The sequence below is a fragment of the Rhipicephalus microplus genome, chromosome 1 (assembly GCF_043290135.1).
Source record: "Rhipicephalus microplus isolate Deutch F79 chromosome 1, USDA_Rmic, whole genome shotgun sequence".
In the NCBI taxonomy this organism is placed as follows: domain Eukaryota; kingdom Metazoa; phylum Arthropoda; class Arachnida; order Ixodida; family Ixodidae; genus Rhipicephalus; species Rhipicephalus microplus.
The window spans coordinates 40,695,242-40,716,764 of NC_134700.1; the positions used below are offsets into that span (position 1 = coordinate 40,695,242).

The window sequence follows — 21,523 nt, forward strand, 5'->3', positions numbered from 1 at the left end:
GTATTACTTTATTTATTTTTATTTTTTTGTTTAGAGCAGGCTTGACTGCCTTCCCACTGGGTTCTGGCCTCGCCGCGATGGTCTAGTGGCTAAGGTACTCGGCTGCTGACCCGCAGGTCGCGGATTCGAATCCCGGCTGCGGTGGCTGCATTTTCGATGGAGGCGGAAATGTTGTAGGCACATGTGCTCAGGTTTGAGCGCACGTTAAAGAACCCCAGGTGGTCAAAATTTCCGGAGCCCTCCACTACGGCGTCTCTCATAGTCATATGGTGGTTTTGGGACGTTAAACCACACAAATCAATCAATCAATTTCCACTGGGTTCTTTTAGTGGAGAAGAGAAAACTGGGCCACTTCTTGATCTCTTGTACAAAGTTTTCAGCATTAAGAAATATATCGCATGAAAGCCGTTACGCGTCGAGATGCCGGCACCGCAATGAGAAAGTGTACGAGGCCGAGCGAGATTTCATTGAGCAGTCAAAGAGTGTGGCGAGTTGTGCGTGTGGCGAGTTGTGCGTGCGGCGAATTGTGCGGATTAGTGAAGATGCGTAACTTGGAAATCTTAGCACCAGAAAATACGGAGACAAAAGGAAAAGTCGTATACAACATGAGCGCAAACATCAAAGCAGGTTTGTTAGGGAACACACATGAATATATATCAACTCAAATCAGAGCATTCTTATACCTTCCAATGTTACAGATAGAGTACTAACAAACATCTTGCGAAAACAAGAAACGTATAGTCAGGGAGTAAACAGGGAAACACGCATGCGTAATTCGAACAAAAAAGCTTACAAAATAACTTGCAGAAGTCCCTCGGAAAATACCCTACATGTGAAAACTGAAACATCCATTGCGTGGGCGTATCCTGGTGAAACTAAGAAAATATGTGAAAAAGGAAATGAAAATCCGTTATCATGGTGAAGCACAGTCCATTGACTCACGCATTTGGTGCCATATTTTTGGCTGATGCAGGCCTCAATTATTTCATGGATTACTTGCTCTCTGTGACGAGAGCAAGTAACACAGCTGCTTGTTCAACAGTGCTTTGCTTGTTCAACAGCTGCTTGTTAACGCAGCTGCTGTTCAACAGTGCAACAGAGCAAGCAACACAGCTGCTTGTTCAACAGCCCCGCCGCGGTGGTCTAGTGGCTAAGGTACTCGGCTGCTGACCCGCAGGGCGCAAGTTCGAATCCCGGCTGCGGCGGCTGCATTTACGATGGAGGCGGAAATGTTGTAGGCCTGTGTGCTCAGATTTGGGTGCACGTTAAAGAACCCCAGGTGGTCAAAATTTCCGGAGCCCTCCACTACGGCCTCTCTCATAATATTATAGTGGTTTTGGGACGTTAAACCCCACATATCAATCAATGAGCTGCTTGTTCAACAGTTGACAGCTGCTTAGTCAAACAGTGGAGTGCAGCCCCACTGACGGCAATACAATGGCAAGCGGGACGATGGCGTACCTTACAATGAGCTGTGGTGCTCGCGTCATCATCATCATTATCATCATCAGCCTGACTACGTCCACTGTAGGACAAAGGCCTCTCCCCTGTTCCACCAGTTAACCCGGTCCTGTGCTTGCTGCTGCCAATTTATACCCGCAAACTTCTTAATCTCATCTGCCCACCTAACCTTCTGTCTCCCCCTAAACCGCTTTCCTTCTCTGGGAAACCAGTTAGTTACCCTTAACGACTAGTGGTTATCCTGTCTACGCGCTACATGCCCGGCCCATGTCCATTTCTTCTTCTTGATTTCAGCTATGATATCCCTAACCCCCGTTTGTTCCCTAATCCACTCTGCTCTCTTCTTGTCTCTTAAGGTTACACCTACCACTTTTTTTTCCATTGCTCGCTGCGTCGTCCTCAATATAAGCTGAACCCTCTTTGTAAGTCTCCAGGTTTCTGCTCCGTAGCTAAGTACCGGCAAGATAAACTGTTATATACCTTTCTCTTGAGGGACAGTGGCAATCTACCTGTCACAATCTGAGAGTGCTGGCCAAATGTCCTCCAGCCCATTCTTATTCTTCTAGTTACTTCAATCTCGTGGTTCGGCTTCCTGGTTATTACCTGCCCTAAGTGCTCGCGTAGGTAGATATTAAGACGTCGCCCAGTTAAGCCCACGTAAACGTTCCCGCACTATGAATTGAGCTGACATGTGTTCAAGTATGTTCCTAAATAAACGTGGTTTGAAGTATTCGCTCATGTTGCCTACGTCCCGTCCTTTTGTCCCTGTATGTTTTGGCTCTAAGATTTCGAAGTTATGAAAAGAAAATTACTCCATAACCTCAATACCAAAAGGTTCTGAGTTAATCCATGTAGGCTGCACAAAAATTTTCTTTGATATCACTCATTTATTTCTTCTTAAGTAGGAACTAATTCTTCGTATTGTTTTCTCGAGAGTAATTTGCCAAAAGTAAATATTTTGTTAGCATTCTTTTCGCTAGTATTTAGGTATATATATTACTTTTTTAGCTACCCGATTATTGGCTGATTCTCCAGGGCGGGTGTGAGTCATAAACTTAGGATCTACGTAAAAATCTACAAGGTAAACAAGGTTAGAAAGAGAGAGGCGTGGGCGGCGCGGAAGAGAACAGTAAACCTGGTTGAAAGAGGCCGGCTAAGAAATACAGTGGCAACAGCTTCAGCTGTGAAATGCAGTGAAATTAGCTGTAATGGTTTACAAACACAAACTACTGAATAGAGGCTTCACGCTTATTACCACAGTATCATTGCTTTTACAAGCGCACATTACCATCGCGCATCAGAGTATGTGTATATCGTAACGTCTTCTTTAAGATGGCCAGCCACTACGAAAGGCACAGAAGTTGCTGCGCGTATTCCCTTATGATTACTTACATAGCAAGCTCGAATACAGATCACGCACATTGCCTATAGTTTCAGGCATTCTACACACAACACAGAATGCAGCCATGTGCGAAAACTTCACTGACACAAGCCACTTTCAATTTTATCGACTGCGTTGTAGTAGTCAAAAATTTTATCTTGTGGAGTAACATCACACGATAAAAAATATGCCCTCAGAAGTTGACGTACGCACTCGCGTTGATTTCTTAAAGGCGGAACTTGAGGGTTGCCCATCTTTTACAAGCCTTCAAAACAATTTCCTTGGTTTACCCTGTTCGCTGTACACCGGCCTGCCAATCTTTCCATCTGAATTTTGAATGTTTCAAAAAACTTTGACAATACGTTTCTGTAGTGACTACGATACAACACAATACATTGAGCTATGGCGGAGCAGCGTCTCGTAAGAGAGATGTGGGGTGAGTGGGCCAAGCATTGGCAGTGCTGCTGACTGCGTCTTTTCCTTCCGAATCTGCCAATCGTCGAAGCATCGTCATCATCTCTGTTTTTAACGTGAGTGAAGGCCGATCATGGGTAATACTTTAAACATCAGTGCAATCGGCATGTATGGTAAGCTTATGGTGTACAAATATGCTCTGATTTATTATGTAACGCTTGGCTCAAAAACAAAAACATGCAGTACGGCAAACTACTTGCCCACTGCTTCGCTCAGCGAACAGATTAATTCAAGTCGTGGGACTTGCCCGATTCGTTTTGTTGTTTTTTCATCGCTTGACGATAGTTATATCGCGAGAACAGAACAATGAAAAAGAGACAAGAAGGACACGAGAGCAAACTTCCAACTTCTTGTAACTTCTTGTCTCTTTGTCGACGTTCTGTTCTCGAGCTATAACTATCGTCATGTCACACCAACTAGCACAAACTGCCAGACTTCTTTGTTATCGCCTTACCGAGTCATTTTACCTCGCAGGTATGGCATACGAGGAGCAGACTTTTGGAAGAATCCTGTCAAGGCTTCGTTCGAGATGCGACGAAGGCCAGAACTTCTTGCATCCTCGTGGTGGGGCCTACTATATGGCATGCTCTAGCGGAGCACTTAGACAACGGCTGTGCGGCGTGGGTCGAATATTCTCCGTACATGCCAGGCAGTGCGTGAATGCTCAGGCTGGCAATCATGACAGTGGTGAGTAGGTAGTTTATATAGTGAAGGCCCTCTGATGCGACTATACTTGCAAATATTGCAAGTTGATGTTGAATTTGTTGCTGACTCGTTATAAGGAATAAAGGTGTGGCACTCTGGTCTTCCCTCGTTTACACATGCATTCACGCAAGATGAACACACCCGGCACTGCGTGTTTTCACCTGCCTTCGTGTGTGTGCCTGAATAAGGCAATGCCAGGTTGCGCCTTTCAATATTTACAATAGCACTGCTGTAGGTGCATGTAGTGAACTCAGCATGTGAGTCATACGATTCAACGATATATAAACGTAATTGACAATGTCTAAGATTAGAAGCCTGGAGTCAACGTATTTCGGCAACATGAGCGACTTCGTGCGCCTCACGTGAGGCTACGTTGTTTTTCAGTCGCTTCTGACAAACCACTTCATAGTGGATGTTCAGTTTCAGTCGGAAGGTGCTTCTTTCGCAAGAAATCATACATAAATAATTGTATATGTTCAAGGCTGCTTGCAGGTATCAGTTATTTTATACGTATTGTTAGTCAAAACCAGTGGATCAATTTATACAGGTGTTTCTCTATGCCTGCATTTATAGATGAGGGAAAATATTCTTAAAATCCTGGTCTTATACTTCGAAAAATCTGAAGCCTTCTCAAATGAAAATTATTGAAAGAGGGAACTTTGTTACATTATGTTATAAAAATTTTCTTCACAAATATTTAAACCTATATACAGCCTAAACTGCAGGTGATGAGTCTAATACCCAAAAAGCTTGCACGTATCAGCCCTTTCTACATATAAAAATGTACCACAGCGCAACTGTTAGTCTAGCAGTTTTATCAATGTAAACACAACGGCTAAAAGGAAAGCGATGCAAGGCTGCCAGGTCATAAACTGGAAAAATAGCAACAACAAAAAAGATGCTTCATTTGTAATAGAAATTGGTATAACAAGAAAATAAAACCTATCCTCGCAAAAAAAACGTTCTACGTTTACTGTACTGTCGCTCACCAAGGTAACTTGCATGACGCTGGCCCGTTGACGTTCAAGCTTTTGTTGCGACAGTGCTGCTCGTATTGCGCAGGCCTGACGGTTTTCAGATACGAGGCACCTTTTTGACTCACCTGTTTACGCTAGCGGCAAGCCTGCGGTAACGGCGCAGTGTCATAGACCATTGGCCACCCCCTGATACGGGAGAGCTGTTCAAAGTGCACAGCAAGCTTCGCCGGCGAGGCATTTCAGCCTCCGACTAACATGGCTGCCCTTGCGAATGTAGTTGTCAATCACCTCGAATCCATCAAGCGGCTGCCATGCGCTCTAGCTCACAAGCTCCGAACTGATTTTTCCGTTCACTTTAGACTCATGTCCTTCAGCTTTGACAACAAAGTACTCGAATTGATTTGGCACCGGTTTTGAGAGCCATACTGGAATAATTGACTTTTTGAATGACCGCAGCATCACCTGACTTCCTTCTTCAAATGTACGCTTCTTCACCGATCTGTTGATGTACGCCTTCTACAACACTTGTGCAGCCTTCAAGTGGCTTTTCACAAGATCTTCCGTTTTTCCAAGCCTCTGAAGGAGGTCTGGAACATACGCAACTACATTAGGGTCCTCATCTAATCCCTCCCAGGACTCGCGTAGCATTCGCAATGGTGTTCTCAAACTTCTGCCAAACTCTGCAGGGCTAAAACCTATGCTCTCACGAGCAGATGACCTCAAAGCGAACATATTGGGAGGAACACACGCTTCCCAGCTGCATTTGTGTTCGTAGAAAACGGCTCTCAGTATCCGTTTCAGAACGAAATGCATACGCTCTACCGGATTAGATTGCTGTTGAAGGATCGAGCTGTGCACTCCTTTATTTCACATTTATCCAAAAAGGTGAAGGTAAGGTAAGCTGGTGAAGATGCTACCATTGTCACAGTGGATTTCAGAAGGAAATCTAACGCTCGCAAATATAGATAGCAGTGCGTGCACGACATGAGGGGAATCGAGCTCCTTAGGTGGTATCGCTCCCGAAAATTTTGTGGCTACACAGAGGGCCGTCAGGATGTACCGAAAACCTTGCCTTGACTCTGGCAACGGCCCAACGGTCTCAATTACTAGGCGCCGAAAAGATTGTGTGATCATTGGCACAAGACTCATGGGAGTCTTCCACTTGTCCATAGATTTCCCCGCTCTCTGACCAGTGTCGCAAGAGCGTACAAAGTCTTCAATATTCTTCCGGCATTTTGGCCAATAAAACTCAAGAGAAACTCTAGCCTTAGTCTTCTTTATGCCGAGATGCCCTGCCACGCATTTTCTTGTACCTGTTCCAATAGTTGGCAATGATACTTTTGTGGCACCAAGAGCTGCTCATACTCGCGACATTGCACATTGGATTAGCTCCGATACAGGAGCCTTGTCTTCTCAAAAAAGAAACATTCCTTTTCTTTTTTTCCGAGTTTACGCTTTCCATTAGCGCTTAATTCAAGAGGTGCTCACGCTGCTCTAGAATGACCGTTTCTCGATCAACCCTCGACAGCTCATTCCGACTTTTCGCTACAGGCGAGAGCGTCGCACTTCTTGCGCTCTGACTCAATGGCGCCATGTCGTCTCCTCCGCCAACAGCGACCGTGCCAGTCGCTTCGGCGACGGGCCGTTCGAGTGACTGCTCATATTACTCACACGGAGAATTTCCTGTCTGTGGTTCTGTCAACTCGCTGCCAAGGTCACGCATATCAGCAGCTTTTGCAGGTCGTGCTTGACCACAATGAACAAGATCAAGTTTCTGTGAAAGCTTTTGCGCTTGCGATCCCGTGAGGGTGATGTGCTCTAAGTTGGAGAAGAACGATTTACCCTGCTCTTTGAGCAGCTGCTCTGAGTTATTACAAAAAAGTAAGCAATACGATCGGGAAGCGCGGAAGACACAGCCGTTCGGTGCGAAGCTTAGCGAACGGGCCTTCAATGACAACCGTTGCGATTGGTAAGCAGGTATTCTGCTCCTCGCGACTTGTTTGATCCACGCGCATTCTCCTGTAAAGTCATCCGGAGACACCAACGAAGGATGGACAACGTCCATGGTTGGCGCTGAGTCTCGAAGTGCTCGGCACGTTTTCCCATTCACACTGATTTCTTTGAGATACGGCTCTAACAACCGCACGTTCTTTTCCAATTCATGTATTGTTGCGAAAGCGAACTTCTGCTTATAGTTTATTTCGATGTGCCCTTTCTTTTTGCAGTTGTAGCAGATTAGCGGCTTCCGTGATTCAAACGCCCGTGTGGTATCAGTGCGTTGTTTAGGAACCTCACTCATTTTCGGCGCTTACGTTTGCCCTTCCCCTACAGTGTACTTCGTAAGAGACGGGTCCTTCCTGAATTTATGGTGCGAAGTTGGTTTCTGCTGCTCAGGTTTCTTTGAAAAGCCCTTTATCCTTTCATCCTTTTCAACGAGCACTGTCTACTATGCAACTTTTGGCGAGTGTAATACTCCTCAGCTAACTCTGCTGCCTTGTTTAGCTGTACTTTACCAAGTTTGTCCTGCAGCCAAAGCCTAACGCCCTCCTCGATGCAGCAGTAGAATTGCTCCAATGCAATGCTTTCTACCACTTTATCGCGATCATCATAAACCCCTTCCCCTTGAGCCATTCAAATAAATCGGCTCTAAGATGAAAGGCAAAGTCAACATATGTCTCATTCCCCTTTTTTGCGTACCGGAACCTTTGCCGGAAAGCCTCGGGTGACAACCTATAACGTCTCAAGAGCACTTCCTTAACCTCGTCATAGCTCTCAAATGCTTGCCTCGACAAGCAAGTTATCACGTCGGACACTTCACCTGGAACAAGAGCTAACAGGTTCTGCACCGAAGGTGGCCGCTCCAAAGCATTTCGCTCACAGGCGTGTTCACACTTGACGAGATACTTCGCCATGTCCTCGCCGACTATGAACGGTGGCAGTTGGTCCCAAATTCTATGACCTGAACCATCGGAGAAGCTACGCTAGGTGCCTTCGAACACTGTAGAATTGCCAATTCTGTTCGTTTCAACTGGAGGCGCTCCTGTCTCTCAGCCTCCTCACGCTCCCGTCGTTCGCGCTTTTCAGCTTCTTCACGTTCGTGAACTTCTCGCCTTTCAGCCTCCTCGTGGCATGCTTTGATATCTGCCCATGCCTTATCGACTTCCTCAGTGGACACTCCTTCATCCTTCGAGATCTCAAAGACCACTTGCATTTGTTTTGCACGGCCCGAAGTAATGCCAAGTTCCTCACAAATTTCGATGAGTTCCTTCACTTTAAGGTTCTTCATCGTTCACACTAGCCTGTTGCTGTTTGCCCCTGTTAAGAATGTACATGCCATACCCACTATAAGTCAACTAGCGAGACGCGCAAGCAATCTTCAACCATGCTAACCCCATCCGCATTAACTTTGGTTTCAAAAAGCTCCAACTTGGCTTGAAACAATCAAACCTCACTCTGATGCTTCACATAACCCTTCTCTAAACTATTATAACCGGTACTAAAGTAGTCTTGTGAACTACGCGGAAAATATCAGGCACTCACCGCATCAATGTCGCTGACGCCAGCCTATCCCGCAGCTGCCATCCACTGTTACGAAGCGCATCACCGATGAGGTTACGATGGGCACCATGAAACTCGCCGCTTACAAGGACACCGGCCACGCCGACAGCAAAAAGGCTCGAAGCAACGAGAGGCTTCTCTCTAACCTATAGGTAAACTGCAGGTGACGCGCCGCTTTGTTTTTTATAGCCACCAGGTGGATCTTTTCGTCACCAACGTCTAACCAGAAGCCCCGCTGGCCGTGATGTCATAATCCTACAACGGGGACCCGCCGCTGCGCATGGTTGTACCCAAGGACGAGAAATGTTGGCACGCATTGCGTAAGACTCGCCAGACTGGAAGGCGCTGGTTGATTTTTAGGACTTGTGGGATAAGGGAGCTCACTGTGCGTCGCGCGACAGGCCGGCGCCGCCACTCGATGACGTCGTTGAGTTGATCGCGTCAGGCAGGCTCGATCGCTGACCTTGACACAGATTGTCTTTGCAGAGGCATTGCTGTTCGGTTTCGGCTCCCAGGCGTAAGAACCACTATTGACGAGATAATGGGACAAGCGGGTCCACTTTCCAAAGTTGTTCTTGTGATCCGGCGCTACGTCACTCACCGTCCCCAACTGTGAATTCTGAGCTAACCCCTCTTTACCGCTCTACTAGACGGCGCTCACCATCACCCCTCCGCCACTCCACCTTTTCACTGTGACTTGTCTCGCAATTCACCAACCAACGCCCAGAAAACTAACCTCTGCAGCTTTTGCAGGAAAAACTGCATCGAACGAAAAGACAGAAATCCTTCCTGTGCGTCCACATAGTATGATATCTGTTTTAATAGAAGTTGTTTACATGGGCGCTTTATAAGACACTGGTGTTTGTTTGTCTGTGAATTATCGTTCCTTTTCCTCACGTCTGCAAAAAGTCACCACCCCTTACGATTTACTCGCACTGCTCGCTCCTCAAGGGGATGCCATTAGGCCTGCCGCTATAGGCACCCCTCGTGTTTTAATTGCTGGTCTTCTCCAATTGTACTATTCGACATGCTGAGTTCATGTGCTTACCAGCTTATATTAGGCTGGGATTTTCTGTCCACAGAGAACGCTTCCATGCGCTGTCGAGAAATTGTTGTTCATATGATGGAAACTGACTAAGCCCTTTATGCGGATGACAAGCCCATTCACTTGCTCACTGCGGAGGATACCGGCCTACCACCTGGTCATCAGCGGATAGTTACCATCGCTTTTAACGTGATTGACTCGAGTGACGTGTTTGTCCAACCATCTGCACGCTGTCTCGCAAGAGGTATAGCCCTTGCTTCAGGACTAGTGCGGTTCCAAAATGGCTCCGGACTTCTCTAAGCTAGACGACGGGCCGAAATTCTGAGAAAATGCTCATTCTTAAAGGCACCACAACGGCTTCTGTAACCGAATCACAGCCTGTATCTGTTGTCCTGTTTATGCCAGCGTGTTCTGACCTTCCCTCTATTTGACGTTCATCATGCGTTTCTGTTCTTGCTGTGACAATTAGTCCACAGCTGTCCTCTCCATAAATGAGTTGCTTGCCTCGCTACAAAAGCACAGGAGACTGTTTGATGCCCATTCCTCATCTCTGGGACAGACGCCTATTATGACGCATCATATCTAGACCGATGGCACTTTCATCGTACGCTGTCGACCATATCACGTTTATTCATTTGAGCGTGAGGTAAATGAAGAAATTGAAGCCGATATGCTGCAACGGAACATCATACGCCCCTTCGCGATTCCTTGATTATACCCGCTTGTTTTAGTAAGGAAAAAAGATGGCTCCGTGCGGTTTTGCGTAGACAACATGACACCTATTAGCATTACTCTCAAGGACGTTTACTTCATGCCATGCCTAGGCGATGCTTTGGATTCACTTCAGGGTGTCAAGTACTCCTCAAGCCAAGACCTGCTTTCGGGTTACTGGCAAATACCGAAGCACGAGGATGAGGAAGAAAAGACAGCGTTTTCCACACAAAATGGGCTGTACGAATTTGACGTCATGCCATTCGGCCTTTGCAATTCTCCAGAAACATTTAATCGGATGATCGACGCAGTTTTACGAGGCTTAAAATAGAAGACTTGCTTGGGCTATTCAGACGATATCATTATTTTCTCGTCAACCATCCCTCAGCACATTTACGACTTGACAAAGTTCTCACGTGCCTTGCAAACGCAGGCCTTCCGGTAAACACCATGAAATGCCGTATTGAAAGCAAGACAACTAAAGTGTGAGGACAGATCATAAGCAAAGACGGCACTCGTCCCGACCCAGACAAGATTTCTGCTTTCGAACACTTGTCGCGTCCTGAAAAAGCCGGAGATTTGCGCATTTTTCTCGGCCTCACTTCTTATTTATGCTGATTCATTTGAGACTTCACCTCAATAGCTTCGCCTTTGCAGAAGTTGCTCGGATCAGGCGTCACCTTTGTGTGGTCTCCTGAATGTGAAGCGGCGTTGGCTCAACTGAAGTGTGCATTAAAATCCGAACCAGTTCTCTGTGATTTCGGCGAAACTGCGCCTACGCTTCTCCCTACACACGCTAGTAGTCAGGGCAAGTGAAGTGTGCATTAAAATCCGAACCAGTTCTCCGTGATTTCGGCAAAACTGCGCCTACGCTTCTCCCTACACACGCTAGTAGACAGGACATTGGTGATATTCACCTACAGCGTGACAATTTTTCACGTGAGAAGGTCGTCGCTTACGTTAGTCGTGCACTGACCCCTGCCAAAAACACTAATACCATCACCGAACAGAGTGCCTAGTGGTCGTATGGTCTATACAAAAAGGTTCAACCTTATCTCCAAGGTCCTCACATAACTGCGGTTACGGACCATCATGCCTTGTGCTGGCTCTCGACAATCAAGAACTTATTCGACCGCCTTGGTCACTGAATTCTTCACTTACAAGAATGACTTCATCCTTCTCATTCAAATCGAGAAAGCAACATCCAAATGCCGACGCACTTTCGCGTTGCCCGCTTCCATCCTAGCCACCTAACACAAACGCAACTGCCGCACTCGAGAAGCTTTTAGCCGTCCTTTCCCCACATGTTTCGCCCTTAGCTACTCTGGTGTCAACTTCTCCAAACGAGTGTGGTATGTTGTTATCCCACCAACGTGCTGACCCTCACTGTCGCTGCATCATATAACGTCTTGATAGGACTTGCTGGCTCTTTAACGCCCGTCTTCGCCAACAGCTGACGCAATTCACGCTCAACAAACACGTCAAAACGCGCGTTTAGGACGTGGTTGTTGAGCGTGAATTGAATTGAGAGCGTGAGTTGATCATCTCCACCGCCATGGCTCGTACCCACTCAAAGGGATCACAGTGGAGGCAACGTTGTCTTCATTCTCTACCCGCGCTTCCCTTGTATTTCCTGATAGTGATACTACACAGTGACCGAACAGGAATGCCTAGCGGTAGTCTTTGCCGTGCAACGGTTTCGCTCATACATCCATGGTTGCCCGTTCACTATCGTCACAGATCACCATTCCCTGTGTTGGCTAGTCAACCTTCGTGACCCATCCGGCCGCCTCGCACGATGGGCCATTCGTTTACAAGAACATGTCTTCACCATTTCATACGACTGGCCGTCTACACGCTGATGCGGACTGCCTCTCCAGAATGCCGCTACCATCGACAGATTGTGAAGGCGATAACTTTGACCACCTTATCGCTTCTCTGTCGTCTGGCTTTCCCGATGCTGTGACTTTCGCCGCTGAGCAGCGTAATGACCCAAGCTTGAAACTCTCTTCCCTGGAGCGAGAAATTCATTAAGCGAAGGCCGATTCTGCGTCCGAACTGGTCTTCTTTACCAGAGAAACTTGTCCACGACGGGCGCCCGCTTTCTGCTAGTTGTTCCTGCGTCTCTGCAAACGTTTTTTCTGCGTCTCACGCATGATGACCCCACCTCTGGCCATCTAGGCACCGCACGAACACTTAGTTGCACAAAAGAGCGGTTCTGTTGGCCGAAAATGAGCAAGACAATCGAAAACTACGTGGCCAGCTGTACGCAGTGCCATAGCCACAAGCAGCCCTCCTCGGGTCCAGTTGGTCACCTGCAACCTGTAAAGCCTCCCGATTCCCCTTTTGGAAAGGTCGGCATTGATCTGATGGGACCATTTCCACGCTCCTCAAAAGGTAACCGGTGAATAATTGTATGCGTTGACTACCTGACGCGGTACTACGAGACGGCTGCCTTATGCTCCGCCACGGCAGTCTAGGTTTCGGAGTTTCTGTTGAATTCAGTCATCCTCCAACACGGACCTCCTCGCGTGATAATAGGTGACTGTGGACGACAATTTACCGGTGATATTGTCGAATCATTACTTCATTTGTGTGCTTCCAAGTTCCGGCACTCAACTGCGTATCATCCACAAACTAACGGCCTCACTGAGCGCACAAATCGAACGTTGATCAACATGTTGTCAATGTACGTCGGCTCCGACCACACAAACTGGGATGAAGTTTTACCATTCGTCACGTACGCCTTCAACACGTCGAAACACGAAACGACAGGCTACAGCCCTTCCTATCTGCTCTACGCTCGCTCACCTCGACATACGCTGGACACTATCTTTCCTTTTGTCGTCCATGACGATTTAACAATTGCGGAAACTTCGTGCCGTGCGGAAGAGACACGTCGACTTGCCAGCCTACGTACACTGGCAGCGCAAGAGTCCTCCAAAACTCGCTACGACAGTCAACACAGGCATGTAACCTATGCCCCCGATGATCTGGTGTGGGTGTGGACCCCAATACGCTGACGTGGCTTGAGCCAAAAGCTACTGGCACACTACGCCAGTCCTTTCGTGATACTTCATCGTCTCAGCGAGGTCAACTATGAAATCGCAAATGTCACCACTAGTGGCCGACGTTCATGCTAGACAGAGGTGACGCATGTTGCCCGCCTGGAGCCGTTTACACGAAGGACGCAAGAATGACTCGCCCAGAGGGCTTCGTCTGAGACCGGAGGAATGATAATAAGTATCACTATCAGGAAATACAAGGGAAGCGTGGGTAGAGAATGAAGGCAACGTTGCCTCCACTGCGATCCCTCTGAGTGGGTACGAGCCATGGCGGTGGAGATGATCATCATTAGACGTTGATAGCAGACTCAGGGCCCATTAATAGCCCCCATTAATTTACCTTGCCATTTATATCCATTTATAGCCATATATAACCTTAATGGGTGCTTGAATATATAGCAATATATGGATGTCTGCCATAGATTACTATATATTGCAGGTCCGTTCGATTCACCTGCACCACGAGATCCAGTTCACGGGGTGCTGCACTTAGCCATCCGTTTCAGTGGTGCAGCACTGACGACCTTTTAACACTGCCATTTGTTTCAAAAGTTGCAGAAGAGATTCAGCATTGGTTCACGGTTTTAGTGCACCTCCTACGCTGATGGTGCCGGCTTGGTGCAGCCGTGCGTGCAGCTGAGCAGACGACGCAGCACTAAGGCGTAGACGCCATACCCGCCTCTACTAATGCAGTGTGTTTTGCCAAGATGCTTGCGCCTCATAAACTGTCCAGATGTGCGGTTTGCCATCGTTTAGTGTTAGCTGAATGGTGTAAATTAAGAAAACAGAAATAAGGCCTGCACCTTTTTGGCACATCGTCACTCGTTTCAGGGGTCGCACTGTGCCTGCACCGCTGAACTCGCGCTGCACAATTTCTGAACTTCGCGTGCACAGCCGTAAACAGGTTCTAATTGGTGCAGGTGAATCGAACGGACATAGCTTGTTTCATATATGAATATATTAGGCATTGAGTACATCAGGCTGTAAATTGCCCTATATGGCCACATAAGGAATGGGCATGTATGGTAATATACAGCACATATATGAGGCATTCATATAGGCCTAATATGCGCAACTTCTCATGTATGAGAATTTCTATATAGGTCAATATATGCAATTTTTGTTAGGGTAATAGCTGGCAACAGCCTTTTGGCTACAGTAGCTTTTCCGCTTTTTGTCGAGTGTGCACTAGGAGCAGCGCAGCCTTCCGAGAAATGATCATCAAGCACTGGCTTATGGCATTACGGAGCAGCCATTGAGTCTCTTAGAAGGACGTTGATTGACACAGAACACGAACTACGCACGGATACGTGTAGGCAACATATTTGAAGGGGGTGACTTCGCATTGCGAGGAGGCAACGGGCACAGCAAAGTTCGGGCAGTGGAACAGATTGAGAGAAACGACAACATCAGCGATGATACATGTCGGCCACTGAAATTCCGCCTTATGTAATAGCGCACGTTGCTTTCCTGCCAGAAGGATTCGCGGGTATGCAATCCTTCTTCCTTTCGGGTGCCGATAAGGTTACGCTCACCCAATATCTTACTGTGCATGCAAAACGTCTGATGTTAGTGACTCTGGCCCTACAGAAGGCTGGTAGTTTCTGTTGCGCTGCGATGTGATACTACAAACGTGAATGAACGCTAATGTGTTGCTGCCAGCTGTCAAACTTAAGCGAATTGCATCACAGTGCTCGAAACAGGCAACCGACAAGCACGGATGGGGCACAGAATACAGTGTAGGTTAACTCGCGTCGCATGTGCTGGCAGTTCTTGTTGGAGTTCACATGTTCTCGGAAGTTCTGTATGGTACACTGTATTGCCACGTTCTGTTCCTAAAGTTTTGTTATCACCCGGTTACGCTATGTTCAGCGTAAACCACGCCTACATTAAGGAGTTGTAGAATAGCTTACAACGAGCCCTTGCGGTGCGGTCGCTGCCACTGCGCATGCTTCGTAACACGAGTCGGCGTTCGCGTTTCTGGGCCACACGCAAAAAATCCGAAATTGCGTGCGGTATTGACGGCCCACATGTGGCCCACAAGCGCTGCTTTAGAAGCTACGGGTGGTGAAGGCGGTCCGCGTGTGGCACGCAAGCGCTGGTTTCGAAGCTACGGTGTCGCTGCGATCGTGCGTTGCGGTCCGCAGCAGGGAAAACGCTATTTTAAAACTCATTTGACGCCCGCAGCGCTTGCAAACAATATCATAAAACTCTCTAATGTTTGAGAAGCCTCGAGGCTTTAGAAATCGTTTCAAGATTACGCCCGCTTTGGGAACGTCACAGACTATTCGAGAACTCACGTCGCCGCTACAGATAACGCTAAAATATTTGATGGGAAGGGTACAAATGGCGACACGCTTCGGCACTCGTCAGTTGATCGATGGCCGATGCTGCATTCGCCGTTATTTGTGCAAGTACGCCAATGTAACCCGACTTTCCTTTATCAGGCACAGGTTCGCCCAAATAAACAATTTCACCTGACCGTCCAGTCTCTTGCCTTCAACCAAGTCACGACCCCGTGACATCTAGTTGAGGTGCTTTCCGGCCCATGAACGCCTCCCTCCAGCCGTGAGCCAAGCGCACAGAGTCAAGGGTACGTCGACACCAACGCTGAGCAGCGAGCCAGCAGCCGGCAGCAGGGGCTCCCACTGGAGTTTGGGTTTCTACCTGATTCAATCCGGAAGGCTCAGCTTGACCACTGTGACCATGGCAGTCCATGTGCCACCTGCACCAATCCTAATCCGGCAACCAAAATAGACGCCAACTTTCCGTGGTTCGCCACTCGAAAACCCGGAAAGCTGGCGTGAAAGGTTCACTGTTGCACTGTTTAACGACTAGGCTGACAGTGAGAAGTTGTGACACGTTTACTTCGCCCTAAAATATTCAGCTCGGACATGGCTCGAGAATTGAGAAGCCACACTTTCGACCTAGTAATTTTTTTTGCCGCATTTGTTGACACTTTCACAAGTGCGGTCCGAAAGGAAAGAGCCAAAACTTTACTGGAGACCCTTGTACAGCTCCCCAACGAGAATGTCGGAATGTACACCAAGGAAATGACACTCCTGTTTCGTCATGCTAATCCCGCCTTGTCCGAGGCTAAGAAGCTTCGCTTCCTGATGCGGGCAGTTAGGCAGGCCCTTTTCGCCGGCCTTGTACGCCCTCCAAGGAGGGTCACGGAATTCCTTTCGGAGACCACGATGGTTGAAAAAGCCATAATATGCGCATGAGGCAGTATGCCGGCCACCTTCCGACGACGACGACCTACGGAAAGATTGAGTCGTTTCAAACCGAAGACCTGGACGAGACTATCCGAGTCATCGTACCGGAAGAGCTCCGTAATTTGCTGTCACCTTCCCAGCATTCAGTGGAGTCTATCGCGGACGTAGTACGCCAGGAGATCTAGCAATCGCTGGGCGTTCCTCAGCCTCCAGAACCACAGTTGCAAGTCATGAGCTATCACGCCCCTCCTTCACGCCGACGCCAAAATGCCGCCCCATTGCACTTCCCTCACCCGACGTGAAACATCGCATCGTAACAGAAGAAAGTGCCCGACCAGTTCGAGGAAGCCCGTACCGAGTCTCGACACGCCAACGTGACACCGCGAAGAAACAAGTCGGCGAAATGCTATGTGACGACATCATTTAGACATTTATGATTACGTGGGCGTCAGCCGTGTTATTATTGAAGAATAAGGATGGTACCCTACATTTTTGCGTCCATTACCGCCGCCTGAACAAAATCACAAAGAAGGACGTGTGCCCTTTCTTACGTATAGACGACTGGACCGTCTCCACAACGCGAAGTACTTTTCTTCAATAGACCTCAAAACGGGCCATTGGCAAAATGCGGTTGATGAGAGCGATAAAAAAAAGATGGCCCTCATCACACCAGAGGGCCTCTTCGAGTATGAGGTCATGCCTTTTGGACTTCGCTCGGCGCCTGCAATGTTGCAGCGCATTACCGACACCCTGCTTGCAGGATTAAAATGGCAGACTTGCCTCGTGTACTTGGACGACGTCTTCATGTTTTTCTCCAGCTTAGACGAGCATCTTCATTGTCTTGAAGCGGTACTTCAATTAATCAACACCTTTGGAATAAGCCTGAAGGCAGAAAAATGCCGCTTCGTGTACGAGGATCTGTTGTTTCTGGGGCACGTGATAAGTAAGTCTGGAGTCCGTCGCAACCCGCAGAAAACATCCGCCATCGCTTAATTCCCGCAGCCCCTGACAAGAGGACTCTACGAGAATTCCTGGTATTGTGCGCCTATTACAAGCGTATCGTCAAGCGTTTTTCACAGATCAACGACCCGCTAACTCACCTCAAGAAAAGCAACGTCGAAGCCGGGTAGGAAACGGCACAATAGTAGGCATTTCAGGCACCTTGACGACACCTACAAACACGACGGATGCTTGCGCATTTCGACAAATACGCCGAAACAGAAGTACTCACCGACGCAAGCAGTGTTGGACTCGGTGCCGTCTTTGAGCGAAGGATCGGCGGCGTGGAGAAGGTTATTAGTTATGCTAGCCGGTCGCTATCTAAGGTAGAGGCAAACTATTCCACAACAGAGACGAAGTGCCTTGCCATCATCTAGGCAGCGTCGAAGTTTCGGTCCTACCTCTACGGCAGGCCTATCAAAGTTGTGAGCCACCACAGCGCCTTGTGCTGGCTAGCTAACTTGAATGATCATTCGGGTCGCCTCGCACGGTGGAGCCTCAGACTTCAATAATTCGACGTGACCGTTCTTTACAAGTATGGAAAAACACACTCCCACGGCGAAAGCTTGTCTCATACCCACTTCGAACCCCCACTGCCCGATGGCCTGATAGCACAGCTTCTTAGGAACAATAACTGCCAACGCCTTCGGCCTGCAACAGCGAGCTGACCCGGAACTCAGAAGCCTTGAGGAATACCTCGAGGGTAGCAGCTACAATCTTCCAAGTGTTTTTAAGAGAGCAGTGGAGTCATTCTTCTTCCGAAACGGAATTCTCTTAAAGAACTTTTCTTCGAGCCAACCACCTTCTCGTGGTTCCTTAAGCAGTGAGACAAGGAGTACTCAGCGCACTACCGACGACCCGGAGGCTGGACACCTCAGTGTTTTTCGAACGCTCGCATGAATACAAGCAAGTTGTCCTGGCCACAACTTTCCGCCGATGTCACTCACTACGTCAGCACCGGCCGTGACTGTCAATGACAAGACACACCGCTGACTTGGCCAGCCGAACTTTTACACCCCATCGAGCCACCTCGCCGACCGTTCCAGCAAATCGGCATGAACTTACCGGGGCCGTTACAGACGTAGAATTCCGGGCACAATAGGATCGTCCTAGCAGCTGACTTCCTCACACGCATTGCCGAAACAAAGGCCCTTCCCAAAGACAGTGTCTACGAGGTAGCAATGTTCTATGTCGAGAACATTGTTCTTCGACATGGGGCTCCGCAGGTCCTCATTACTGATATGGATACAGTCTTTACGGCGGACTTAACTGAGGTATTTCTGAAGTACAGCCAGGAGAGTCACTACCGCACCACCACCTACTATCCAAAGAGCAACGGCCTCGCCGAACGTCTCATTAAGACCATCGCTGATATGCTGGCTATGCACGTCGACGTCGAGAATAAGTCGTGGGATGAAATTTTTCCGTACGTTGCGTTCGCGTACAATACGGCCTCTCAGGCAACGACGCAGATGAACCGTACAAGTTGGTCTACGAAAGGAGGCCGCCATTGACGCTCGACCCTATGCTTCCAAACGTCACTGACGAAGGGAACCTCGACGTCACCGACTACCGTCAGCGCGTGAAACAAGCTCGTCAATTCGCCCGCCTGTGCATCAAGAATCAGCAGGTGACCGACAGCCACCGCTACAATCTTCAAGGAAGCTTCGCTGAATTCAGGCCCGGGGACCGTGTCTGAGTATGGACGCTGATGCGCTACGTGAGCTCAGTGAAACACTTTTGCGACGGTAGTTCAGACCATACCGAGTAGTTCAACATCTCTACCCACTCGACTACGAGGTTGTTCCCGGCGGCAATACGAACTTTCAACGGCGCCGTGCTCGACCTGAAGTCACCCATGTCGTGCGCTTCAAGCCATTTCATAAGCGAACCTGAGGACTGTACTTTGTTCTTGTTGCTGTACTTATATTTTGTCTTTATTATTGTACCTTCGTCTTTTGCTGAAGCATTGGGGCGATGCCTTTTTCAGGGGGGGGGCAATGCCAATACCACATTCTGTTCCTCAGAGTTTTCTTATCACCCCGTTACACTACGTTCAGTGCAAATCGTGCCAATGATGTTCGAGAAGCCTCGAGGCATTCAGTAAATTGTGTTGTTAAGATTACGCCCGCTTCGAGAACGTCACGGATTATTTGGAAACCTATGGCACCGCTAGTAATAACACTAGAATATTCGACGGCAAGTGTATAAATGCCGACACGCTTCGCCACTTCTCAGTTCATCAACGGCCGATGCTGCATTCGACACTGTCAGTGCAAGTGTGCTATCGCAACCCGACTTTCCGCTTACCAGGCAGATGTTAGCCCAAACAAACAGTACCATCTGACCATCCAGTGTACTGCCTTCAACCACGTCACGGCCGCGTAAAATTATGCTGAAAACGAGACCGGAGTGCATTCCTTGCTCACTATAGTGAACCAATCATTCAAGATATTGTGTGGTATGAGGCTGCTCCTTTTCGCGCCAGCGTAAGTGCTGCAAACATGAATGCACGTACACTCTAAGCCGCAAAGAGCGAAAAAGGGTCGATGATTCGTCTTTTTTTGGGTAACTGCATATCCATAACCATTACTCTCCAAAGAATGAATGATTCTTCTTTTTGAGAGTAACTGTCGAGGGATGAACTGTTTAGTCCTCAGCAGCTTTGAGAGACAAAATGTCAATGAGTAAATGTTACTCACTTATGGGAGGAACTGACTGCGTTAGGACCAACTGTGAGTCCCACCTATTGCTGTTAAGTTTTCTGTAGTCTACGCGGAAGCGCAGTGATCCATCTTTTTCTTCACGAGCACGGCTTGAGATGACTATTCGAAGGTTGGATGATGTCATCTTGAAGCATGTCTTTGAATCGACCATTTATTACGTCACGTGCCTTTGCCGAAACGTGGTAGGAGTGTTGTTTTATGGGCGAGGCGTCGGTATACGAAATTATTTGGTGTTATGTGATCGGTGTCTGACGAACCTTTGAGGTAGACGCGAAGCACATGATATAGCAGTTCACGTAGCTCGGTCTGTTTTTGTTTCGAGATGGTCGAGTTGACATCAACTTTGGCAAGTAGCGAAGTCACGTCGCTTAGTGTCGGTCGAAGCCCGTCATTGGCTGATGTAGATGCAAAATTTTCAGCAACGTGTGGGAGAGGATAGGTGAGAGCGATGGTGGTATGACGAAACAGGTGTCAGTACTCGTGACTGAAGTTAGGCACAAGTAGGGCAAAGTGTTTGTCATGAAGCGTGACGATGCTGCGTGCCGCGCAGACACCTAGCGCGAACAAAAGCGCCAAGTTGCCTGCGGCGACAACCTCGCAATCGCGTGACTTGTCGGGCACCACATCAACTAGAATGCTGGAACGCGTAGACAACGTGGTACTGTCGGCAGAAACGCAGAACGTGTTGTCATGGCTGTCGTCTAACTTGTCGGTAGATCCAGCTGTCGAAAACGTCATGGTACGCTCCCAAGTATTGATAATAGCGCCGTGCTCCCGCAAAAAGTCGACTCGCCGGATTAAGTGTCGGAAACAGTCACAAAGTACGAGGCAGTTGGCGAGAAACGTACGACCTCGAATGCTCACCCTGATAGTGCACATGCCGTTTGAGTAACTACGAGTCGCCGGCAGTATGAAATTGTGCTTCGTACTAAGGCGTAACAACTTTATGTGCGCTGCTAGTTTTCCGCCCATGATCGAAAAGTCCACTCCTGTGTCCAATAATGCACTAACGTCGTGGTGACCGTCGACTACAACATGTATTGGTAGTCGACGAGTATTGATAGCCAACAACATGCTAATTCAGACAGTTCCATCTATTAAATATCTGGGTATTTTTCTCCAGTTTTATATAACATGGACTAGCCACGTAGGATACATTACCGCGAAGTACTAGGGAAACTGGGCCTTCTTAAGTGCCGCCTG

The 21,523-nt window shown here is 48.1% G+C and overlaps 1 non-coding gene across 3 annotated transcripts in view; it reads left to right on the top strand.

The window, feature by feature from the left end:
• The window catches only part of LOC119177784 (uncharacterized), a 684,229-nt gene that overhangs the window by 222,200 nt on the left and 440,506 nt on the right, over positions 1–21,523 (top strand). For all 3 annotated transcript variants that reach the window (XR_012895298.1, XR_012895292.1, XR_012895304.1), the window contains one exon: positions 3,791–4,003. This is a non-coding gene — a transcript (uncharacterized LOC119177784). The remainder of the gene's footprint in view (positions 1–3,790; positions 4,004–21,523) is intronic.